Genomic DNA, 18419 nt, shown 5'->3' with positions numbered 1-18419 from the left:
TTTAATTGTTTTGATTTTATTGTTAGTTAGTCAATTTAGCTAACATTTTGAAAATCATTTATCCTCACTGGTTAATGCAATATTACTCTTGCAGGGTTATACGTTGCCATCATGTCTCCCCACGACCTTCAGTAATGTACATAATGTTTGTACTGTAGTGAAAATTCTTCGTTATCATTATCCTGTATCGTTTTCACTGCAGCTTCTTCAGCGCTCTGTAAATTGTTAGAAAATGATTATTCTTGGTTGACAAAGTGTAAGAGTGCTCTGATGGATTGATGTTTTCAGATTATTTGATCAGCAGCAGCTGAGACCCCAGAGACAGAAAAGGTTTTAGCTAAAACGCTAGGCAAGATCAAATTTAGAATTTTATCAAAAGCAAGATGTTTGAGTCTTGCTGCAGCAGAGGAAACAACACAGAAGGACTCCGAGTACAGCCTTAGTTTCCAGCGTGTGAACTGGTATGCAGCTTTGGTATGTATGTAATCAAGCTGGTTAATTATGTTCTTTTTGGTCTTGGATGGAAAAATCAGTCATTAGCGTATTTGGCTAACAAGCTTGCTACTTATGTTTGAAATCAACATTTTTAAACTATTTGTTCTTTTTGTAAGTACATATTTTTGAAATAAAATTAGAGTAGACACCATAAACAGACTTTTTAACTTCCAAGAAGGGCTTTTATGATTGTATACAAATGCCTTCAGTGTCTGGTTATGGTTATTCCACCCACTGTGGTTCAATCGCTTTCAAAACATTCATATTTTTCGGAGCATTCATTTAAAATTCTCTCATTACAGATGTAATTTTCAATGAGTCTTAATAAAGTCAAACCATTTGTGCACCGTTTGTCTAAAACAATGTGATGCACTGTAGTCGTCCACCCTCCTTGTTATGAGCGACTAACTTGTGCAGAGGGTAGAGAAAAGATGTTTTGAAAAATTAGTTATTTCAGTTTTAAAATTCAAAAACAGCCATTAAATAGCTGTGGTTTGGCCTGCATCGTGTGAACCACGGGGCCATTTTAGCTCCACAAGTCACTGGACTGCTTTGAGGTTTGAGGATAAAGAAAGAGGCTGTTTGAGCTTAGACATACGCACACTCTGATTAACCAGTTCAGTGGCTGCACGCTGCTAATCTATGTTAACATGCGCCCTTGTCAATAAAGTCGTCCTTTGTTAACAGGAGTCATCTGCACTGAGCACTAAAGCAACATTGCAGCAGATGCCTGGGATATCACTGCAGACAGGTCTGGCATTTCAGAACGCTCCTAAAAACCTAAATAAAGTATTTGTGCCAAACCACACACAAACATTTCTGAAGCTAGAAGTCTTTGCTTTTTCAGATAAGCCAGCCCTACTAAGAAGTTTTTTCCCTGCTCATTCCAAACAAATTATTATTGTCGCTTTTGGAAAAACACAACTTTGTTTGCTAAAAAAGACACAAGAAAAAAAAAATGTCCACTGCCAAATTATTGCCTCACAAACAGTAATTGAAAAGAAAAATCTGTCTGGGTCAGATCTGGGCTCAGATCAGTCCAGCAGATGGGCTCATTAAAGCAGAAAGAGTGTGAGGAACAGCAAGATGAAGGCAGAAAGACTGAAAAGCTCAGAAACTCTGAGGCAAATTCACTGCAGAGCTCTAACATATTACATCAACATAACCTCTGTTACACACCATTACTAATAGCACTAACACGAAACGAGGAGCAATTTAGTATAACCGTGATGAGAAGGATGACATCATACTCTGCCTTAAATCACTGACTGTTAAAACAACAAAAGGGACTCTGGGCCGACAGGCTGGTTGAGCTCACCAACGAAGTATCCGCTTATTTGTATGTTTTCTAGACATGAGCTGTTCATCTACATCGACATGTTAATTCAACAGTGAGTCAAGAGGAAACCAGAGTGGGAGGATGAAGATGTGTTTTTCCCCCAACAAAAGTCCCAAGGCCACTTTTTACTAAAAGAAATCTTACAGACTTCTAGACAATACGAAGCAGATGTGCTACATTTGTATCATGCGATAAAAAGCCAACAGCTGGATTATTTAGCTAATGAAACAACGTCATTACCATCAGAAGGCAAGCACACGAGGTCTTGATTTACTGTAGATTACAAAGTGGACACGAGATTTCACTCACAGTGCAACAAACCTGAAGCATCAACATGTCTTGAAATTCTCCAGGGGCCCGGCAACAAACTAATTATTTGACCCAGGGTGATATCTGGCCTGGAGTTGGACAGCCCTGGTCTAGGCCACACACAGGATGGACGCCTTGCAACTACGTGAAATTGCACTGAAATTTTTTGCATTCTGCAACTGATTGCAAATAGTTGTGACTGCTTTAGATTGCAAGGCCTTTGCACTGGTTACCTGACGGGAGGCAGAAAAATCGAATTTTTAAATGCAGACAGATTGTCAGCATGCGGCACTCAATGTGAGTGAGTCTATGCCAATGAGCAACTCATCTGCCACATGACTCGACTCAACTGGCTGCCAAATGTTTGTATGTTGGTTATGTTCATATAAAAGCAAGGTTGCTGAGGATACTCAATGTTTAATTAACTTTAAACACTGAGAATTTGTTTTTCTAAATATTTAAACATGCAATTTTGTCTTCAATCAGTCCTTAGGGAAATATCTGCTTCTCTAGCTTGCAAATGCCCAATTTATGTCCAAATGACAGTTTGTGTTCTTCAGTGAGCTTCAGGTAACGTACAGATGGTTGATTAGAGCTGATTGCCAGCCAAAAGTTGCAAACTGCAACGTGGAAATGAAGCTCATTAGATTTGTGAAAGCGAACCAAGAGAGTAATGTCGAGGGTTTCAAAGTTCAGAAAACGAGCTGGAAAACACTAAAACACTTTGCAGAGATGAGAGGAAAAGCACAGTGACTGATAACTGTCAGCATTAATGACCCCTTTTTTTGGTGTTATTATAAAAATAGTATACTCAGAGTGTAATGCAGTAATGGTAGCACAGGTTGAATTTGTTTAATGACTCAAAAAGAAATGCCAGCAAAAAAAAACCAAAACAAAAAAACGGAAAGAAAACAAAGAAAAAGACGGCTGGTTAAAAGAAAGAAAATCTGATAGTTTAGGAAGAATTGATTTAACCACAGTTTTACTTTGCTGTTCAAGATCAGTGGTGTGTTTAGCGTGACAATACCTGGCTTCCCATATGGAAAACAACTAGGAAAAACTTATAAAAGACTTGCATCAGCTTTAGCTTGCTTCATATAGAGGATCATACAAGGCTTACATGATTTACTCATGAAAGTGGCCACTTTCTCATTACTTTCATATATTGTTTTAGTAAGTATCCAAAACATGCAAGTTTCATTTATATAATCTTTCAAGGGATCTTATATCTGTTTTGGCTCTTGTGTGCTTTTCATACAAGTTTCACACAAGACAGATTTAAACTTTATAAAATTTATATATATCTTTTCCATATGTGATACTTCTGTATATTCTGCTAATGGTTTCACTGTATTTCACCCTGAAATACACCTCACGAATCATTGTCACTGCTTTGCAATTACACAGTTCAAACTGCTAATCACACATTGTCAACTATAAGGATAGAGCTACATTAACAGCAGTTGTGCTTGGGTTATAAGGTGATATCATTTAATATCATTTAATTAGTCATTTTAGTACTACTCATGGTGGCTGCTGCCATGACAAATTGCGATGTTTGCGGGGGAAATTCTGATTTGAAACTCGGAATTTCCTACTTCCCGTTTGAAATTGGACGCAGCATATAATGTAAATGACAAAGCACAGAAAAATTAGCCGTCACTACAAAACAAAAGACAAGTATACACAGAGGGCACAAACACATAAACAGACACAGGGAACACAGATTTACAACCTTCAGTACGATACTTTCAATTCTGTCTTTACTTATCTGACTATGAAATATTTTCAGTTTTAGTTTTTATCACATATTATTACAATATTGTCATTTAAATAGAAGATATTTGTGTTGTTATATTAGATTTATTGTCCTATTACTTTATTTTTTTTCTTGTTTAGTTTTGTTATACTTTATGCTTTTAAGTTGCCCGCTATAACGCTGAAATTTCCCAACTTATGATTTTTTTAACCTTAGCTTACCTTACTGTGTTATAACCCCAAAGTATTATCTTATCTTCAACACAGCACTGAAACAAGAATATCACAAAAAACAGCAACATGTCATTACAATAACTCAAAAACTTCAACAAAACTAGAAGAGCAATAAAATACAAACACGAGCCAAAATACAAAAAACACAAAAAACTAAAGGTTTAAATGAGAATCCAAGACACACACAAAACACAACAATGCGATGCCACGTATACCGGATTTTTTGGACCATAAGGTGCACCGGATTATAAGGCACATTAAGTGAAAAAAACACAGTCAGATAAGTCAAACTTTACTCAACTCATTCTTCTTGCTTCCTCCACTTCCCTACAATTGATTCATTAATGTTGAATTCTCTGGCAGCTGCTCTATTCTCATGTTGTTGCAGTATATTAATGACTAACCTCGCATTGTGGAGGGATTATCTCAGTTGTTCTCCTGACTGAAGTTTGGCCGTTTACAGCATCCTGCCATGCGATTGCATTTGTCCCTAACCATCGGGAACCCTCACGTTAGGGTTGCCAACCGTCCCTTAAAAAACGGAATCGTCCCGTATTTAGAAACAAAAGTACACGTCCCATATTGAGCTAATAAGGGACGCACTTTGTCCTGTAATACAGTGAGAATCAAAAGTAGTCTATAACTTTTAATGGAATTAACACTTTGTTTGAAAACATAATTCCCAGCCCCTCTCCTGCTTTGTGACCAATGAGCTGACAGCACACTTATGACAATTCGAGTATGACAATTCAGATTACCGCTCATCTCATTGGTCGAGGAAAGGTCGCTTACGGAGAAAATACCGGAAGACAACAGATGACCACAACAACAAGCATGGCCAACAGGGAAACAAACGCCGACACTGCGGTGCAAGTCTCGGATGACAGTACACCTAAAGCTGGGCAGACACTGTGCGACTTTTTCAGTCACGTTATTCAGCTCCTGCTCAAACTGCACGATTGACTCGCAGGGATTATAAGTTCGTAGGTCACGATGCAGGTCTCACACTATACGACCCGATGCTCCGATGCGACCTGAGTGCTCACACTGTGCCTCCATAAAATGAAGGTTATAACAGAAAATCTGTCGCTCTCTCTCTCCCTCTCTGTCTTTCACTCACACAGACACACCACCACCATCAACTTTGCTAAATTGCTAATGAAAAACATTGATCAGGCAGCTGTGATTGAGAAGCAATGTAGAACCAACTATTTTCACGGTTGTTGTGGTCGTGATCATTTTGTGATGCCACATCGAAAAGGCTCGGATGAGCTTTCCAAAGTTCTACAACTTGTGCCTCCATCGCTTGTGTCCAGATCACAGGCTGCACAGCTGTGCTGCTCCATCTTTTTCACCGACGTTTACGTGTTTGCGCGTGAGCAGTGTGAGCGGCTGTGGTGAGACCCTCACGAGCGATTGATGATCGGGAGCTGGTCGTGAGGTGTTAATCGCTTCTCGTTACCCCACGTATACTACACGATGCACGATGAAGGCCAAAATCTGGCCGATCACCAAATCGGTCGCACGACTCAAAAATCGTCTCTAAATGGGCCAAAAATCACACAGTGTAAGCCCAGCATTAGAGCAGCAATGTTTGTTGCCCTCAGAGAAAGAAAAAAAGGCTGCAAAAGTACAGGGAGGAATGGGAAAAGGAAAACACCTGGCTGGAAAAGTGCATGATAACACCTTTAAAGCGCACTGCACTGTGTGCCGGCGCACTTTTTCCATAGACATGCTTCTAGTGGTGGGCACATGAAGAACACGAGGGGCGTGAAAGCTCGGGGAACCCTTAACCAATTTTTTGTCCACCAGGCCACGGCAGAAGCAGATATGGTATGTAAACCCTGGTTTGTTTTTTTTTAAACCCTCTGGGGTTAAGGTTAATATGGGCATGTGCAGTGAATATCAGCGCTATGTGGCCAGAAGTGTGATAATATAATTTATTTTGTGTAATAAACAACTGCAAGGATAGATGATTACAACAAATAGATGACTAATACATAAAAGTAATACATAGATGAATAATGATGATGAGTTATGATGCGTAATCATGGGAACAAGTGGGTTTACAAACAGGAGCAGCTGATTAGCATTAGAAAAGCTGAAATAATACCTCAACTGAAGCCAATTGTACTAAATGCACTATATGTGCACAGTTACAAGAATATTTTTGTTCTATTGCTTTCTATTAATTTATATAATTTTAAGTTAAGCAGGACAGAGTTCTTTTAAAGAAAGATTTACTTATATTCTCAAAAGTTAAGCATGACAGGCTTCTGTTTAAGAAAGAGACCTGTTTTACTCTGTTAATGTTGTCATTTTGAGCTAAAAATAAATGGCTAAATGATCATTTGTTTCCCATATGGTCATATCACAAAGAATATGCATCTGCTTAAATCAAATTCAAGTCAAATGGTTAAAAAATAATTTCACACACAAAAAAAAGATCTACAAAATTCACCACACTGGGAAGGGTGAACTCGGTTGCCCGGCCCTGGCCACGAGGTGTCCCTTATTTATTTTTCAGGGAGTTGGCAACCCTACCTCACGTTAACTTTTATCGAGTGGAAAAAAGTTAGCATTCATCCTCCAGCTTCACTGTGTTTATGCTATGCTAACATAGCTGTGTAGCTAGCGATCACGCAGCACATCATTATAAACTAGCTAGCCCAACTTCAGTAACCCTACAAACGTCACTGCTGTTTAGTTTTCTGTCTTCATTTATGTTGCAAGTGACAGCAGAGCTGTACGTTTGAATTTGTTTCAGAAATCTCTCAGTCAGAACATGCCATATCATGTTTAGGTGGAAGCTAGCGAGCTAACTTCCTGCTAACTTCAAACTTTGTTAAATTTTATGAATCCTGTTTTCATGGATGCCTGGATGTTACACTTAATTGTTACACCTGGTCGAGCAGCAACGCTGATCATTTTATTACAGATGAAAGAATTTAGACAGTTTTTTAACTCTCAGTGATGCTGCAGTGTTCGTTTGACTTTGGGACCTGAAGTGACGGAGTTTAGGACCCAGATTCCTCCGCGAGGCTCCTGACTACGGTAGCCGTAGTGCTCCAACAATCCAACTTACAAAAGTCGTACTAAAACATTTTTGACAGATTTTTGAGCGCCGTGTACCACATAAAATTGGTTTGAGGTCAGTAAGCACAACCAGAATTCATACATAAGATGCACTGTCGATTTTTGAGAAAATTAAAGGATTTTAAGTGCGCCCTATAGTGCGGAAAATACATTACTTAAACTTTAAGCTACTTTCCTAAACAAAGTAACAAACACAAAGTAAGTTGGTGTATGAGACACGTTTCAGTACCATTTCTGAGAGAAGTGCATCACTTATGCAACAAACAATGCTCCCTTGTGTTATTTTCCCAACACTTCCACACTTGTCACAGCTGATGGATACAAACAAGTGCATTTAAATGTGATTTTCTACAGTGGTCTAAAACACAACTGACAGGCAAAAATGGAAACACTCATATGATTTCAGGCCCGCCCCGTCTGTTTACGTCCGTCTCCATCCATCTCTCTATACATCTGAAAGGAGAGAGCCTTTCATCACTTTAACCATCCCTGTCCATCACCATTGTGATGTAGCTCACCGAAGCACAATACTGACACTGCCAGGGTTTGGTGTTTGTTTTGCAGGATGGGCCTCTAAAACAGACTGTGTATTATCATAAATATACCACTTAATCATTTGAAGGAAGTCTATTATGAGTTTACTGAATGGAAACAGGCTTTAATGGATTTTAATGGACAGGTGACTTACTTGTAAATGTGTGCGTGTGTGTTTCCCTAATTGATCTTACTGTGAGATCACGGTTGATGTCAAGGACTGAGAGATGGAGGGAACATAGAAGAGAGCTGAAAGATGAGTGAGAGCCACAGAGCAAGTCTGCAGGAAGAGGAAGGACAAAACTCAGAGAGAAAATAGATACAAAGAAAAATGAGAGCGAGAGAGATTCAGGGGGAAAATATAGCCGAGGCAATTACTGAGGCAGAAATCCTTTCTCTCTGAAATAGCTGCTCAGATAGATAGACACACACACACAGAATACCCACATCAATCACAAAGGTACATGTGGATACACGAGCACACACACTTACATTACCACACTCACAGTTACTAAAACATCATTATCCATTACTATTATAAATACTGCCTTAATGTAACCAGGTTTTTTTAGACAGAAAAAAATCTGAGCCTGCGAGGTCGTCTCAGATGTTGTCAAAATGTTGTACTCTGAGTCACCAACAGCCCAAAACCTGAACATGTTTCAGCTCACAAGCATAAATATCCAATAGAAAAAGAGATACAAGTAAACAAGATGACAGGCAGCTCGCTCACCGGACAGCTCGGGTCACGGCATCACCGGCAGTCAGGCCTCTGCTGTGTGCAACAAAGAGCTCAACAAGAAAGAGCTGACAATGAGCATTATTAATTAGTTCCAGCTGGAACTGGGCCTTGTGCGATGTATAATAAATAATGACAAACATGTAGAAACAGTATCAAATCGAGGAGGCTGTAAGTGGGGCTCGGGGTTAGTAGCTATGCTACATTATTGTTTGTTTTAATGAAAAAGTGCCAAAATACATACACACACCTCCGCTTCACTTCCTGATGTATTAGGGGAAATCCCTGCTCTCTTGTGTTCCCACTGCTACCAAATACTCAAGGATTAAATTTTCCCAGCCTCTTATCCCTCCATTATTCCTTATAAGATCGCTCTCTTCACAGTCTGATCACCCGGTGGATTTAATACCAGTTTATGCTCTATTTTGACTGAATGCTAATACAGGAAAAACACAATCATCCCATATACTGTAAATAAAAGATGGAAATAATCAAAACCCCTTGAGGCAGACGACCACACTGATCTAACAGACTTTTCATGACTAGCTCCTGGTCCACCCTATTTTTGCATAAAGTTTTGACAGGTTGTTCAGTTCCTGTTCGTTTTAGTCTTTTACCAGTGACAGCACCGAGTTCAACATGGACACGGGACGATAGCACAACAACACCCTGGCTATCAAATATCAACATGCCACAAACGCTCACTTTCTGTCAGCATCTTTAAATTAAAAAAAAAAATCCTTGGTTTTAACCCAAATATTACATGAATTATGGCCCAATACTTCATTCTGATCTGCTGAATGGCTGCTTATTACATTAATTTGTCACATTAACGAGGAGCCCATTTACACTCCACAAGCAGTCACCTATAAAATTACACAACAAACACATTTAGTGTGATTCCATTCAAATGATTTTCTTTTTATATGCCTCTTTTCATGTTTCAAATCCACCAGAGTGTCTTGTTTCTTTTATATTGGAATTAAAAATCATTAAGAGGTAATTACAGTAATGCGTTTAAGACTGAACAAACAGGCTTCCCTCTCTGCATTAGTGTGTGTGAGCGTGAGAGAGATGAATGACTCAGTGTATGCATGTGGGAAGACAAATTATGAATTAATAAAAAACACCCCAAAACACACACAGTCTATTCATATTTACAATAACAGAGAGACAGTATCATTTGACTTGGAGATTGGCAGAAACAGAAGATGAAAGAGAGAAAAGAAGAAAGGCTAACGAGGAGAGAAGAGAGAGACGAAGTCAAACAGAATCAAATTTGGAGCCTGATTAATGTAAACACGGTTTCCTGCACTGCCCTCAGAGGGCTATTAACACATCACCGCATATTTCTGCTTTATTTCTGAACTGTTTTCTCAGGATATTTTCTCGGAAAGACGAGAAAGAGGCTCTCTACGTTGGCTAAATTACACAAAGTATCTCGCTTCATCCCTTGAGGCGGCTCTACGAGGCCAGAAATGTGCCACGGAGGGAAAACTATCGCGCTGCTGTTATGAAAAATGCCAAAGTCAAATGAAAGCTGTCTATCATCCAGTCGATGCGATTGAACTTCTGAGTCGTGTACAGTTCAGGCTGAGGTCCAACAGGGTTTGGAAAATCTTCAAGGATTTTCTTTTTTTGGTCCGTGGGCTTCTCGTTTATTCAGTTTCATCTGCTCCTTTTATCATCCATATTTCAGCTGTTTACAGAGCTGGAGTGACCGCCATCGCTGGGATTACCAGCATGCTAGATAGATCACAAGCACTGCCCTCAGAGGAGACGTATGTGTGTGTGTGTGTGTTTTGGTTTGTTCAACAGTTGTGTGCGAGTGATTCACTGAAACGTGTACATGTTTATGTATGAGTCAGCCTGCCTAATAATCCGAGGATTGGTGAAGTAGGTCTTTCACATCATGTGTCCTCTTTGCACATTTATACCTACTTCACCTCTCATATAAGAAAACAGGGTATTTTTTGGGTGTTGCAGTGTCTGGTATTCTCATAAAAACAGATATTTTTATCGGCTGCACAAAATGTCTTGTTCTGTTGCTGCAGCGTTTTCCGCTGTCCCAGTAATACAGCTATTACTGCCTCGTGTTGTGCTATCAGCCTCCTTGAGGCCATATCCTGGTAACGCTGTAATTGCGGGGAACATACTGAGCGTACAGATGGACAAAGAAGATTTTGCTAAGAAAAAATGGTTTGAAGTTTCTATAAAAGCTTTTTCTTCATTACAACTGTCATTATTTCAGTCCGGTGCAAACCATATCAATTTAAGCTGCCGTTGTAAATTATTACAACCACTTTTCAAGCCAGCAGGGAGTGATACTCAAAGGCAGAGCTGGAACAATGCAAGAGTTTCAAGGCCAATGCAGACATTCATAACTACAGGAGAAAAAAAAAATTAAAAGTAAAGAAATAATGTGTATTTTGATTAATCACATTCGGCCGAGGTTCAGACTACACACACGTTTGTTGTATGATTGTCTAACAATATAACACGTACAGCAACAGATTAGAGTTATTCAGAAATAAAAACATTTCTATTGATGTACATGATGAATTTACATATATACTTACAAAATAGGAAGTACACAAATTAAAAAATATAGTAGACATAATATATGCTATAATAAATATTATAATGTAATGCTTTGTTTCTGGTTTTCCCACTAGGACATTCAATTACTCCATTAAACATTCACAAAATTGTGTCTTTTCCCACTGCATCATTGAAAAATCTATAATCTCTTATTAGATGCTCAGTCTAAGCTGGGCATCTTTGTTTAGACCTCAGCAGTCCCCTATTTTTCATTTCAAACGTTTAAGTTTGGAAAGTGTCCTCTCCTAGTGATGCCTAAAATACTACTAAATTCAGAGTTTTTGTCCAAGAAATTCTTATATTATTGCCTTGTCCAAGTTTTTCCCTCTGGATGGCCCTAATATACGAACATAAACGACTTAATGTGAGCTATAATCAAGCATTAAATGTCCATAAATTATGCACCACTTACACCTGTTAGTTAAGCCCAGATACTAATGAATTTCATATGAACAGTTTAGTATTTCTCAGTATTTCAGCAGTTAGTAACCAGCTTATTGTTAAGGTAGACTATATCAGCTGCTTCTAAGTTATTGCATTAACCAGTGGAGCAGTAAATGGTAGCTGGTTACCTTGTTTCCTCCAGACCACTGACAAAGATCATTTAACACTTAATCCGTGACAGTAAGTAAACTGTGTTTATGTTTAAAAGCAAGGAGATTTTTCTCTGGAGACAGATTTAAAAGACAGGAGTAAGGCAGCAAATCAATATTTGGAACTCATTAATCAATAACTGTGAACCAGAACCTCAAGCAGGAAAAATCAAGTGTTAAAGTTAGCATGTTCCAGCTAAGGAGCCATAGGTTGTGAAAATAAGTACGCTAGGTTAACAAAATTTAAACTTCATTTGGATGCAGCTTCCCACATGGAAAAGAAATAGAAAAAATGCATCAGCTTTAGCTTGCTTCATATAGAGGATCATACAAGGCTTACATGATTTACTCATGAAAGTGGCCACTTTCTCATTACTTTCATATATTGTTTTAGTAAGTATCCAAAACATACAAGTTTCATTTATATAATCTTTCAAGGGATCTTATATCTGTTTTGGCTCTTGTGTGCTTTTCATACAAGTTTCACACAAGACAGATAAAAACTGTATAAGATTTATATATATCTTTTCCATATGTGATACTTCTGTATATTCTGCTAATGGTTTCACTGTATTTCACCCTGAAATACACCTCACGAATCATTGTCACTGGTTTGCAATTACACAGTTCAAACTGGGAAGGATAAGTGGAAGCGAATGGATGGATGGGTGGATATATATCTTTTCCATATGGGCAGGGCTATCCCCATATTAGATTTTCACTTCATCATCCATCTGTTTTCTTAAGTACAAATCAGGTTAACAGCCAGGCTGGAATTATCTCAGCTGTTATGGGTCAACAGGCAGGGTATACCCCACCACAGACACAGAGGCACAGGCACAGGCTGGTGTCTTATCTAGCAATGAATTGTTCAGGTATCATTCAGCCGCTTCTTATTTCTCTATATTTTTCTTCCAAATAGACACTTTTTGTAATTTCAAGTGGTCTTGAGCGGTTGTTTTCCAGGAATTCTGAAGATCTTTCAAAGGTTTTTTGACACTAGCTTCATTTTCAGTCCAGTACTTGTACCTGATCTTTTTAGAGGAAAGGTTCTTTTTGTCTGTTAAACCACTTCACACTGACCTGTGAGTCATCCAGGCACAAAGATGGACCTAATACAAGGGGTGAATCTGAGTTGTGCCTACACATAACAGACAACTTGGTAAAGAACCAACATTAAATGGTATCATCAGGCAATTTGTTACTAGCAGCCTTTTATAAAAACACATCATTTGTTCTGAGTTCTTAGGCTGAATATAAGAAAAACACTAAAGATCCAGTTTGACAGGTATAAAAATGTATTATAAGTGATTCCCAAAGTGGTGGTCTCGTCAGCTGAATATGGAAATGTGGAGATAAAGCAAAGACCAAATACTCATTTTCAAGCTTTGCCTTACTGTATTTCCACGTTTGCATGTTTTCCCAGTGAGATATGAAGACATTTGAACAGTATATTTTAAATGAAACTGAAAAAAGCTGAAAGCTGATGGAAGCTCAAGTTAATTCAGAATCAAAATAAGGAGTTCGCTTGATTAAAACTACATCTGTTCACTAATCCTAAAAATAGATTGTAAATATAAGGTGATATTTTATAATATTCTTACCACAAAAAATTCATTTTTTGAAAGAAAACTCACATTTTCACAACAGACACTGTGAATGGAAACTGCTGTAAAAGCATCTCTGTAATTACTGACATTAATGAGCACTGCATTCCGTGTACGTGATTCTGTTAGCCTAGTGTCAGGCATGCTTAGTTTACTGGCAAACATGTGCAGAGCAGAGCCATCGTAATTATTATCCCTGTGCCTTTTTCGTTTAAACTATTAAATCAGAAGAATAAACCAGCTGACCACTGTGTTATGCTATTGATTTGGATTTTCTACACTGCACATCCATCATGCTGCTTCCATTCCTGTGTTGAAGTCTACCACACTAACTGCCTCTTATCGGCTGGCACCACTATGGCGTCCCAGAGTTTTCATCGTCAGGCTGGAGCCCGCTAAGGTTACATTAAACTGCTGTGCACAAACATACACTCGTACCTCCACCATGTGTCTCTCAGCTCTTTTCATTTGTTTTTCTTTAGCTCGCTCTCTGCGTCCTCCTCTTCCTCTCAGCCATCTCTCTCTCCCACCAAGCTGTGGAGAGGCTGATAAGGAGTTGATTTACCGTCCAATTAAATGTCGTCATTGAAACATTGCTTCAAATAAGCCTGACGTTTTCACGCGCGCTAATTGGCCTTCCACTAACATGTTCACGTGTTGGATATGTGTGAGCTTCTGAGTGCTGTGTGTGCGTTTGGTCTTTCTGTGTGCCCCGTGCAGTGTTTAGACAAGGAAACTCAGGCTGTAGCTGTTCCTCACTTTAAGGAGGGTCATTCTAAGTTCAGACTACAGAGTATGACAGGATGGTTTAGTCTCTCTGTTGTTAACAACTGAGTCAAGTAGTGATTAAAAATGAATGACAAATTTCTCTTTGAATAATTTTAGCAAGGCACAAAAAATGTCTAAATGCACAAAACAGTTAATTTGAGTCTGACCGTTTTATCAACTGGCATTTAATAACAGCCACTAAGTGACAAACACAGTTCAGCCATATTATGTTTCAAGGGTCATCGTTGTCTGTCCGGTCTTTAAGTTTGATGTCATTAGCCGTGTCTGGGCCCAAACTCTGCTTCAGGTGCCAAAGTCAAATGAACACTGCAGCATCACTGAGAGTTAAAAAACTGTCTAAATTCTTTCAGCTGTAATAAAATGACCAATGTTTCTGCTCGACCAGGTGTAACAATTAAGTTTAACATCCAGGCATCCATGAAAACGTCATTTATGAAATTTAACTCAGAAGTTAGCAGGAAGTTAGCTCGCTAGTTTCCATCTAAATACAATATATCAAGTTCTGACTGAGAGATTTCTGAAACAAATTAAGTCGTACAGCTCTGTCATCTTCATAAATGAAGACCGAAAACTAAACAGCAGTGACGTTTGTAGGGTTACTGAAGTCTAGCTGATATATAACGATGTGCTACGTGATCGCTAGCGACACAGCTATGTTAGCATAATATAAACGGTGAAGCTGGAGGATGAACGCTAACTTTTTTCCACTTGATAAAAGTTAACGTGAGGGTTCTTGATGGTCAGGGACAAATGCAATCGCATGGCAGGATGCTGTAAACGGATTCGCAGGATTCGTCACGTTATCACTTAAACACTATAAAACACAACAAAGTTTTGCACTGTGTTAGTAACACTGAAATTTTAAGACAATTTCCTAACCAACAAAACTTTTCCATTTGGGAATAATGGGAGACATTTTTAATTCCAGACGCTCTCTACGTTTTTTTTCTCTCATTCTCTGATTTTCTGACTGTCATCATGGTCAGGAGAAACCACATCCTTCAGACAATCTCTGCTGAGAGCTTTTTACAACACAGTGTCAAGCCGATTTATCGCTTGTGTTCTTATCATTTGAACTGAAGTAGATGCATGTTTGTGTTGCAGGGAGAAAATCTGCATCATTCCAAACATCAGCTGCAGTTTTACTCATTCTGTTAACAGTATGTCATTATTTGCTGTCAATTCAACATCAAACAGCTGCTAATATTGTTAGCAACTAGCTGGTGCCAAGCCAAATACCCGGCTAGCAGCTAAGAAGCTACATGATCAGAAACTACAAATAAAAAATAAAGATAAAAAGAGTTAATATGACAATTACTTATGCTTATTGCTTATTTATTTGTTGAATAGTTAAAACACAACATGCCTTTTATAAATGGAATTGTTGCTTGGTTTCTAAAAACAGGTAGATAGTATAATATTATAATAGTTGATGCTTCTTGTCCATTGGTCTGTTTATCGGTTCTTCTAAACTATGGTTACGTTTGCTTCTAACTAAAGTATTTGATGTGTATACACATATATCATTTAATAAGTCCACCTTTCTTTTTTTCTAACATAAAAAAGAGGTTTTATAGAATTTTAATAAATCCATGGCAAAGTGCTCTCAAAACTCATTTATCAAACATTTAACACCGACTTGGCCATTAAAGGGGGAGAGAGAGGAAGAGAGGAGAATAGATTGAAGAAGAGGAGCTATGATCAATGCCAGTGGACCATATAATTGCACCAGGAGTGGGTTAGCTGAAAACATTAGCCTTGTTTTCTGATGGATCACATCCTGGAGCCGGCTAGCCAAGCTAAACGCTTCAATCTGTATTAGTACAACCCAGAGTCATCCATCTTAAGGAGCCGCGCCACTAAAATTAGCCCAAGTTTTCTGCAGTTGACGAGCTGCTAGCAAAAAAACGCTCTAATGCCATTTTGGAAGAAAGAATAACAGATGGTTGTTATTAACTTTTTTAAAATACTTAGAATCTAGCCTCTTTTTTTTATTCTTGACCTTTTTCAAGAAAATTACACCAAGTTTACACTTGTTCAATATCGTGTAGTCTCATCAGATACATGTGTCTCCTCCTGGGATCTTTTCACATCAGCTCCTCAGCAGCAACAATCACAGGCAGTAACCTTCTACTGAATCACCTGTTGTACCATCACATGTGCCAAAAGGAGATTTTCCAGTTCTACTGTGAAAACTATCTTAGAAGCGCGCGTTCAAATACTGCTTTTTCCTCAGCAGGAGATTGTGCTACTGCATAACTGGCCACTTGGTGTGTCAGTGGTCTTACTGACTTCCTGTTCTTCGTTGTCACATACTCTTCCTCTGTGTTGTGGCTTTGCATTTATTGACTTTGATTTGCATGTGCTTTAAGGCCCTACACTCTCACATAGGTGTTTTTAATTATTCTTATTGATCAGACTGATTGAAAATGGATCAGAGTATTACTGGCAGTGATGGGATTTATCCCACACTGTGATGCAACAACTGAATAGTGGTTTTCTCCACTCTCTCCCTCCTTTCCACTCTACTGTCTATTAAACTGTTAAATAAAGGCTAGAAAACATCAGAATTTATTAATATATTTTTAAGAAAAGACATTGTAAGCATGACAAAGATGCCAGCCTGCCTTAGATGGGGGTATCCTGTGGATGTGAAGGGTCTGGCCATGGGATCTCTCCCTTCTGTGACATATTCTTAGTGGCTTCCCATTACTCCTAACCGTTATCCTTCTTCTTTTTTAATTCCCTTACAATAAGACCAATAGTGGGACTTCATAAAACGATATTTTATGCAAAATTACACCCCCATAGTCATTTTTTTAAAAGGTCCACGCAATCCTATACCTTTGACAGTCAGCTACAAAGGGCACTCCCAGGAAAAATACAAACTACACGTTAACACCTACAACTGTCAAAGTCTTGTCAATGGCTTTGCTTCATTTTGTAATTTTTCATATCTTATTTCTCTTTGATTTTTCAGTCTTCACAGTACGTGTAAAGAGGGAGAAAATGTAGTTGTACATGCCCACAAAGAAGAGCAGAGGTGTATTTGATGCAAGACTTAAGACCTGTGTAGGTGGAGTCACTGAACCGCTGTTTTTACAAAGTTTGATAAATGTCAAGCTCTTGGAATTCAGCAGACATGGAAATGACTCCTCTGTTAGCTTACCATGTAGCTTAACTTTTAAGCTAACATGGCTTAAAACAGGGTCTGAACACGAGTGCTCGAATCTGGCTAACTGATTTGGAGAAATGTGGAGGCTGGAAAATCATCTCTGGTGATTTGGTTTTGTTTAGCTAAAATGTAACAAACTACATTACAGAAATCTAATTTAATGGCAACCACAGGGAACAAATACGCATTCCAAACACTTTGTCTTTCATCTGCCCCAGGCAGTGTCAACATATGCATGTAACAAATACAAAGAATTCCCTGTCACACTGAGTATTTGTTCCATACTGTTTACAGCACAGTTGTTACACTTTTGCATTTTGCTATTAGGTCTTTGTCTTTTTTGGGTGGAGTGGGCGGGGTTTGTTTAGTTTGTTTTGAATTCCATGTATTTGGCAGTAACTTTGCTCATTTCAGTTCAACTTTCATTGCTTGAAAATGTGCAGTTTCCGTTCAGGTTATATTGTTTTCAGTATTAGTTTGTTATTCAATTTAATTCAATTTTATTCATAAGGCGCCAAATCACAAGAACAGTCGCCTCAAGTTGCTTATATGAGGGTATTTTGTCAGAGGAAAAAAAAGAGAAGTTATAACACAAATGCAACACTTTGTTAACACACAATCACGTAGACATTCTAATTCTTAATGAACATTTACTTTAAATCCTCATCAGATTATGGTGGTTATGGTGTCAAAGGTAACGAAACTGACCGCAACTAAAAATAAGAACATTTCTTTTTTCCCTGTTTTTCTTTTATTCCCTAAGTAGACAATAATATTTTAGTTAACATGTTTGTTTGACTCGTAGTTTGTTTGTTTTAATAAACTACAATTATCTTGGTTTAGAATTCACTTGTCTTTGTATTTAATAAGCACAGCTGTGACACCAGGGGTGCAGTGGGTACCACAATGTCACAAATAGGCCCTTTCATAATGAAGTTCTGTACTGCTCATCCCCGCCGGGGCTAAGTCACTGTAGTTTGGTTAAAGATAAAAATCACGTGTAAGGATCCCTTTTGATTTTATGTGAATGTGTTCATTTGAAAATACAGTATGTTACGTTACATGTGGACACCACTAACAGTAAATTGAAATGTAAAAATTAAGTAGGTTTCAAAGTGATTGAAAAGTGATAAAGTTAAACACAGAAAAT

General features: G+C 38.3%; 1 protein-coding gene across 4 annotated transcripts in view; it reads right to left on the bottom strand.

Annotated features, from left to right (window-relative positions):
• Window positions 1–18419, bottom strand: part of aff2 (AF4/FMR2 family, member 2) — a 209306-nt gene that overhangs the window by 98042 nt on the left and 92845 nt on the right. The gene's annotated exons all lie outside the window — the stretch shown is intronic.

Source organism: Rhamphochromis sp. 'chilingali', assembly GCF_963969265.1.
Source record: "Rhamphochromis sp. 'chilingali' genome assembly, chromosome: 13".
Lineage (NCBI taxonomy): Eukaryota > Metazoa > Chordata > Actinopteri > Cichliformes > Cichlidae > Rhamphochromis > Rhamphochromis sp. 'chilingali'.
Note: the sequence above shows the minus strand (reverse complement) of the source record. Positions and strands in the feature narration are given on the sequence as shown.